This window comes from Brassica oleracea, chromosome C1 (assembly GCF_000695525.1).
Source record: "Brassica oleracea var. oleracea cultivar TO1000 chromosome C1, BOL, whole genome shotgun sequence".
Lineage (NCBI taxonomy): Eukaryota > Viridiplantae > Streptophyta > Magnoliopsida > Brassicales > Brassicaceae > Brassica > Brassica oleracea.
In genome coordinates this window covers 2723916-2730453 of record NC_027748.1, presented here as the reverse complement: position 1 = coordinate 2730453, position 6538 = coordinate 2723916, and the positions used below count along the sequence as shown (strand labels likewise).

Here is a 6538-nt window from a genome sequence, read left to right as displayed (position 1 = left end):
ATGGATTCAGGTTACATTAGTATATTTATATTGATTCATATAAATTCTTAAAGTTTAAAATTTATATTTTATGATTAATTTTAGGGTTTAGGGATTAAAAATATATTTAGGGTATAGAGGTTAAAAATAAATCTAGCTAGTCACTTTGTTAAAATTATATATCCCTAAATTTGTAAAATGATAATTTAATTTTTAAGCATAATGTTTATAATATAATTGCAATAAGATTAATAAATATAATTTACTCTAATAAAACACAAATAAATCATATAATACCACATGTTTTTCCATCAAAGAATCAAAACATACAAAATCAATACATGAAACACACGAACTCCATAAAAGAACATATAACCATCAAATCTAGTCATAAACAAACTGAGTCTTGATCTCAGACTCAGTAGCACTTGGGCTAACGCCGAGCACATCATATTACTCTGTTTCCTTCACCATCTAATCCAAACCGAATCTCACTTAACTCAGATCAAAGCTTGACACAGAAGAACACAAGAAACCAACTTCTCTTCTCCACCATCTTTTTATCAACTTCTCTTTTGATATGGGCAAGGCGTTTCCGCAACACCACCTGTCAAGAGACAAGTAAAACACAACACCACCAATCAACTCCAATTCGTAACGAATGAACGAAGAACGTCACAACGTTCATGTCCGAGTGTGCTGCAATATTTGCATTAAGAGATGAGATTATTTAGTATAAGAAAAGAAAGAGATGAATATTTGTGTGTGATGTTACTTACTGTGCAGCTCGTTCAGCCATCTACCAATGCTCTGAAAAGTCTGCTGTCTGCTGATGTCGTAAACAAGAAGAACTCCACCTGCACCTCACGTGTAGAAACACCACCAATCAACTCCAAGTTTCTTCAAAAACTCAAAGTTGGCTCTCACTGTAGTTTCAGCAATGAAAAATCAGGAACTCACTCAATAAAGAGAAACGAGCAAAGATAACACATATATATGTACCTACTTCTTCTCTTAGCCATAGCGACAGAGTTAGTACCATCTTCCAATGCCCACTACTTGGTAGCAGCACCTGTAAGCAAGTGGGTTATTTAATCCGGTTCTTGAACAGAAACTTGACGATATAATTCATAGATTCACGCAGAGAAATGAAAGGAAACAGAGGCAGTGCTACTCTAAGATTTCACAGTCACTCATAGATTCACGCAAAGAGACAGAGTAAAAGAAGGAACAAAAACGCAGAGACTTAACCCAGAATCGATTTCGAAGTTGTATGAGTCCTATAATGATTGATTGAAAACGTATAGAGACAACAAGAACCACAAATCGATTTTCGAAAACGAGACATCTCAAAGCTCTTTTGAAAAGGTTTGAAAAAGCCAAACCTTTTGTCGAAACGCCATTGTTTCTCTTCTCCACTTTGATTCCGACGGTGAGGCATGATTCCGTTGAAGCAAGAACGCGCCAGAGAAGCTTGATTTGGAGCAGGTGCTATCGTGGTGTCGTTTGGTCACGGACACAGTGATGGATTGCGATGGATGAGAGCTCCGACGTGGCGACGACGGCCAGACTGTTGCGGTGTGAAGCAGAGCACGGTGGATTGATGAGCAGAGCACGGCGGTGAGGCTCGAGAGTGGACAAGAGGCGCCACCTTGTTCGATTGTGGGTGAGTGGAGACCACAGAGTGGTGGAGCTCGAGATGGAGTAAAGGGGGAAACGCAGAGATGAGACTCGAGAGGGACAGAGACGACTAGAGATAAGAAAGTTTTTTTTTTTTTTATCAAAGAGATAAGAAACCTATTTTTTTTAACACAAAAATGTAAAGGAAACCCAAAATTCACCAAGTGTTGGCTCCAAAATATTTTTTCACCTATAATGATTTTTGCTTTCCCGCTTAATGAAATTTTATCTTAACGCAAATTTAGTGCTATAATAGAGTAGTGCTAAGATTTTGGGACTTTCGGTGGCAGTTCGTGAATTCGTGCTACCGCGAACTGCTACTAATACTCATATTTTTTGTAGTGTTATAAAGCTTAGAACCGACTAGTTAGGCGTATATAACACGATTAAAATGTATGCTATAAAGCTAACAGCAAATCCAATCCAATAGTATAATATATATATACAACTCTTGACTCTTCTTTTCACAGTTTGCTGGCATTCCCATGAATTATGCTCTAGCATGTGACGATTAAAATGTATAATATAAAGCTAACAACAAATCCAATAGAAGGCAAAGATTTGTAGTCTTGGGAGCTGGCATATAAATCAAGCCGAATCTGAACTAAATTGTTTTTTACATGAACTAAATTGTTTAAGTCAAAGCGAAAAAGTAGTTGTATATACTATATGCATACCCTGTTTCATTAATTTATACAAAAACAACAAAACCACCCATACAACATATAGACTTATGAAAACTCCATGAGCCGTTTGTATTATTTATAGGACTAAATAGTACATATAAACAAATTGTATCCTAACTATACAACCAGAGCCCTAATATACAACCACTGAACAAAAAAAAAAACACAACAAACAATATATACAATACAACGTCTTAGAGATTGTCGTATATGCATACAATCTAACACCCTTTTGTAGTGGGAGAGTGGGAGGTTGATGCACACTCAGGCTAGAGCGTAATTCATGAAGATGTCAGCAAACTGTAGTGGTAGGGTTTTGCTGTATATAAGTATTGAAATCTGCTTTCTCATAGATCAGGGAGCTGAATATGAGATGTCTGGACAGGTGGAAGTTAAGTATTGGAGAGCACCTTCCAATGTTCAGAACGATGTTGGACAGACCAGAAGAGTAAAGCAACCTTTGCTACAGCGAGCTTTGACTTGGTGTCGATCGAGTGGAGCAAAGCAAGGACTGCACTCTCTTTTGCTGAATCATTCTTCCAGATTTGAGAAAATTAATTAATAAAATGAGTGTGACTAAACCTATGAATGATTGAATACAGTCATTCAAATTCTGATTATGACAAAACTAGTAAAATGAACTTCGGTAAATGGTGAGATCTCTATTATATATTTTTTTTAGAAAACCAAGAAATGCTACATGCCAAGCTTCCATAGAGCTGACTTAGTAAAATGCTACAAATATTACATTTTGTTCTTTTAATTACTAAATCATCACATATAACGAAAGAACATCAGTCCTTCCTTCTTTGAATTATAAAGGTTTAAAAACAACGAATTTTTTTTTTGAGAAACCCTAGCTCCGGCCGGCCGGCCGCCTTCGACGGTGCCGGAGGCGATTTCCTCAACCCTCTCTCTCATTTGCTCTTTGCTCTCCTCTTCCCCTTCCATTTCCAAGTCTATATGCAATTTGCTATGTAACGCTCGAGTTCCACTGGTGATGCTTCGGTTTCAACGGAGGCCGGACTTGTTTTCTTATAGAGAAAAGGCGAGGCTCAAGATACGGCAGAGGAATGGTGAGTCGGCTTTTAGGACTGATGATTAAGTCAGATCTGGTTTTCCCGTTTCAGATCTCCGACGGAATCATCACGGAGACGGCGCGTGCTCTGGTGAGTCGCCTCATCTACCACGGATCTACTTTCCCCGGAGGCGGTGAGGCTGATGGAAGAGTTGTTCAACGAGTGGGTTAGAAGACTGTCCTCTGCGTGGTGATGTTCCAACATCCCACCATTGACGACGAGCCTCAGGTTCTGTCCGGTGGTGGAGGTTTAAACTGTTGAAAGATTTGATTAGTTGGACTAGTTAGACGAGTTCGCCGCTTCCCGTCATCAAGGTCCGCTTTTGTAGTATCAGTTTGTTTTGGACGTTTGGTCACCATGGTTTGTGATAGGTGTTGCTGGTGACTATGGGTATAGTTTGGAAGCGCCTTAGGGTGATGAAATCATTGGTACTTGGTCTGAATTCAATCTCTTGGACACTATCGGTCCGTCTAGGAATGGTTTCGGGATTAGACTTGTCCTGTCTACTAGTATATTTATTTTCATCGTATCTTAGCGGCTTGCCAGTCCCAGTGCGAGAAGTTTCTGTGTTTGTGTTTGACGGGTTCAGTGGCAGATTTCTCCTTTTATGGTGGTGATTGCAGTGAGCTTTCGTCGGTCGGAGTGTTAATTAGTGTTATGGGTTTGGATCGTCGAGGCTTGATTGTGTGAAGGGTTATGGTGAGTTTCTATCTAGGTGTAAAGTGGACGTTAGAGAGTGCGTTCAAACCGTATCCGAAAGTTGTGTGGATCGTGGAGCGATTCTTCTTGTCGGGTTGTGAAGCTTTGGGTCTTGGTTACGAGTAGGGATGGTATCATTTGGCAGGCCATAGGCGGCAGCGATAGATCCGGGTTAAGAAGACTTGGTGTCTTGGGTTCTTCAAGCGGACGGTATCGGGTGGTTGCCGTGGGCAGCAGCGATATGTCTAGCTCACTGCTTATTGCTATTTAGGAGGTTTGCTACATTGGAGTGTCTTATGCTTAAGTGTAGCTATGTTTAGGTTGCTGTGTTTATTGCGGTTTGGTCTATGTTTTATCAAGGTTATGTTAGTTGCCCTTGTTGTGGGTCTAAGCTGCTCCGTTGTGGGTTTTAGTTGCCTTTTTTGGGCTTTGGTGTGTCCGACATGTTGTGGATCTAAGCTGCTCCGTTGTGGGCTTTAGACCACCTCCATTGGTTAGAGACCATAAAGGGTTCTTAAGATTAAATTAGTGGTTAATTTTATGATTTGAAAACTTTAGAACCCATGTTTGTCTATTTAATTTTTTCGTCCTCCATTGGGAGAACCTCATCAAGGTTCTTAATTTTTTTTTATTTTAAGTTAAATGATTTGAAAGAAAATGAACCTCATTGAGGTTTTCATTGAGGTTCAGCAAGAGCCAACTCTGTCTCCGTAGCTTCTATTGAGCCATCACCAGCGAACACACCGGCTCCATAAGGTGAGCCTCCATGGATCGAGTCCATTTTGAACATTCCTGCTCCAAATGTGTAGCCTATGGGGACGATTAGCATCCCGTGATGCACCAGCTGTGTGATTGCTGTCCATCTGCAAAACAAACACATTGTATGTTTCAGAGATTGACACTACAAAATAGCAAAATAAAGGACCATCTAATTGTACACTTGTTAAGATCTACAAAAGCCATGTGATGTAATACCTCACATTGTTATGCTTCTCTGTATTGCTTTGTTAGATCATCAGTACTAGACAATATTACAAAAATATTGTGTAAAGGAATCAAACTATCACAGAAGCCTATTGACAAAAAAAAGAAGGGTATAGATTCCATAGAAGTTAGGAGTAAATCAGCTGAGAAAGAACATTAAGAATCTACCGCAGATTGATGAGGTCCAACTGAGTTCTAAAACTAAAACCTTTATTAAGATTCCACCATAGACTATAAACTCAGCTGTCGAACACAACAAAATTTTCAGGTAAAACATAAAGTTCATGTCTTTATGTACTTTCTCATTAATTTCATACAATACCTCAATCAAAAATCAAAAGACAAAACTTTGATGACAAGAACTAAACACTTGTACTTCAAAGTCAACTACTTTATTTTCAGACAGAAACAACAGAGTTAGCTTACGCAGTGGTCTCTTGTCCACCTCCCTGAGTCCCCGTACTCACGAAGAACCCAGCAGGCTTCCCGGCGACCGTCTGCTCCTTCCACAGCTGCCCCGTCGAGTCAAAGAAAGAGATTCGAGAGAGGAGGCGGATCGATGAGAACGAGAGAGGAGTCAGATTGATCGTTGCTATTCTCTTCAAGCCTTCTTCTCTTCTGATGAGATTCCAGAACGGAGGCAAATTGATTTCGCAAGGCAAAGGAGAAAGAGAGAAACATTATGGGGAGGTCGTATAGAAAACTACCACGTTAGGGTCTCCTACCAGTCCCAGAAACTACCGGTCCCAGAAAGGTCCATTTAAGAGGCGGTTCTTTCTTTTTTTGGCTTTTTTCATTTATTTTTTTTTTCCATTTTGTTTGAAACCTCCTTTAGGAGCCCCCGATGGACTTGCTCTTAGTTGCCTTTCTTTGGGCTCTGGTGTGTCCGAAGTCGTTGTATCAGGATTTTACTTTTGAAAATAATATTATCAGCCGACGCAAAAAAAAAAAAAAACGAAAGAACATCCATCCACTGTAGGGATGTTAACTACAGGGTTAGGGCTCAACCCTATTTTGTTTATTATAAGCCCAGCCCTATTTTAACCCAACCCTATTTTGACCCTATTATAATCAAGGGTTAGGGCTGGTACCAGGGTTAACTCATTTAATTGAAAAAAATATTTCATTTATTTTTGTTCTTAAATTTTAAAGATAAAACTAGAAAAATTAAGATATCATATGATTCTTTCCTCCAATTTGTTGAGCATCAAAATCAAAAGTTTTCCTCCCAAAATCGCAAAATCGAGTTTTTGCTCCACAACTAAGAATAAAATTTTTCCGTCAAAAAAAAAAATTGTGCTTTTTTCCGCCAAAACCTAATTTGAGTTTTTCCACCAAAACCACAAAATCAAGTTTTCTCGCCAAAACCGCAAAATCGAGTTTTCCCGCAAAAACCGCAAAATCGAGTTTTCCTGTCAAAACCGGCAAATC

At 39.2% G+C, this 6538-nt stretch overlaps 1 protein-coding gene across 1 annotated transcript in view; it reads right to left on the bottom strand.

The window, feature by feature from the left end:
• Nucleotides 1-3613: 3613 nt before the first annotated feature.
• LOC106304786 overlaps nucleotides 3614-6538 on the bottom strand; it is a 5223-nt gene continuing 2298 nt past the window's right edge. Inside the window, exons 5-6 of the transcript XR_001262832.1 lie at nucleotides 5534-6085; nucleotides 3614-4986 (exon numbers count right to left, since the gene is read on the bottom strand). The gene's annotated coding sequence lies outside the window, so the exon portion shown is untranslated. The remainder of the gene's footprint in view (nucleotides 4987-5533; nucleotides 6086-6538) is intronic.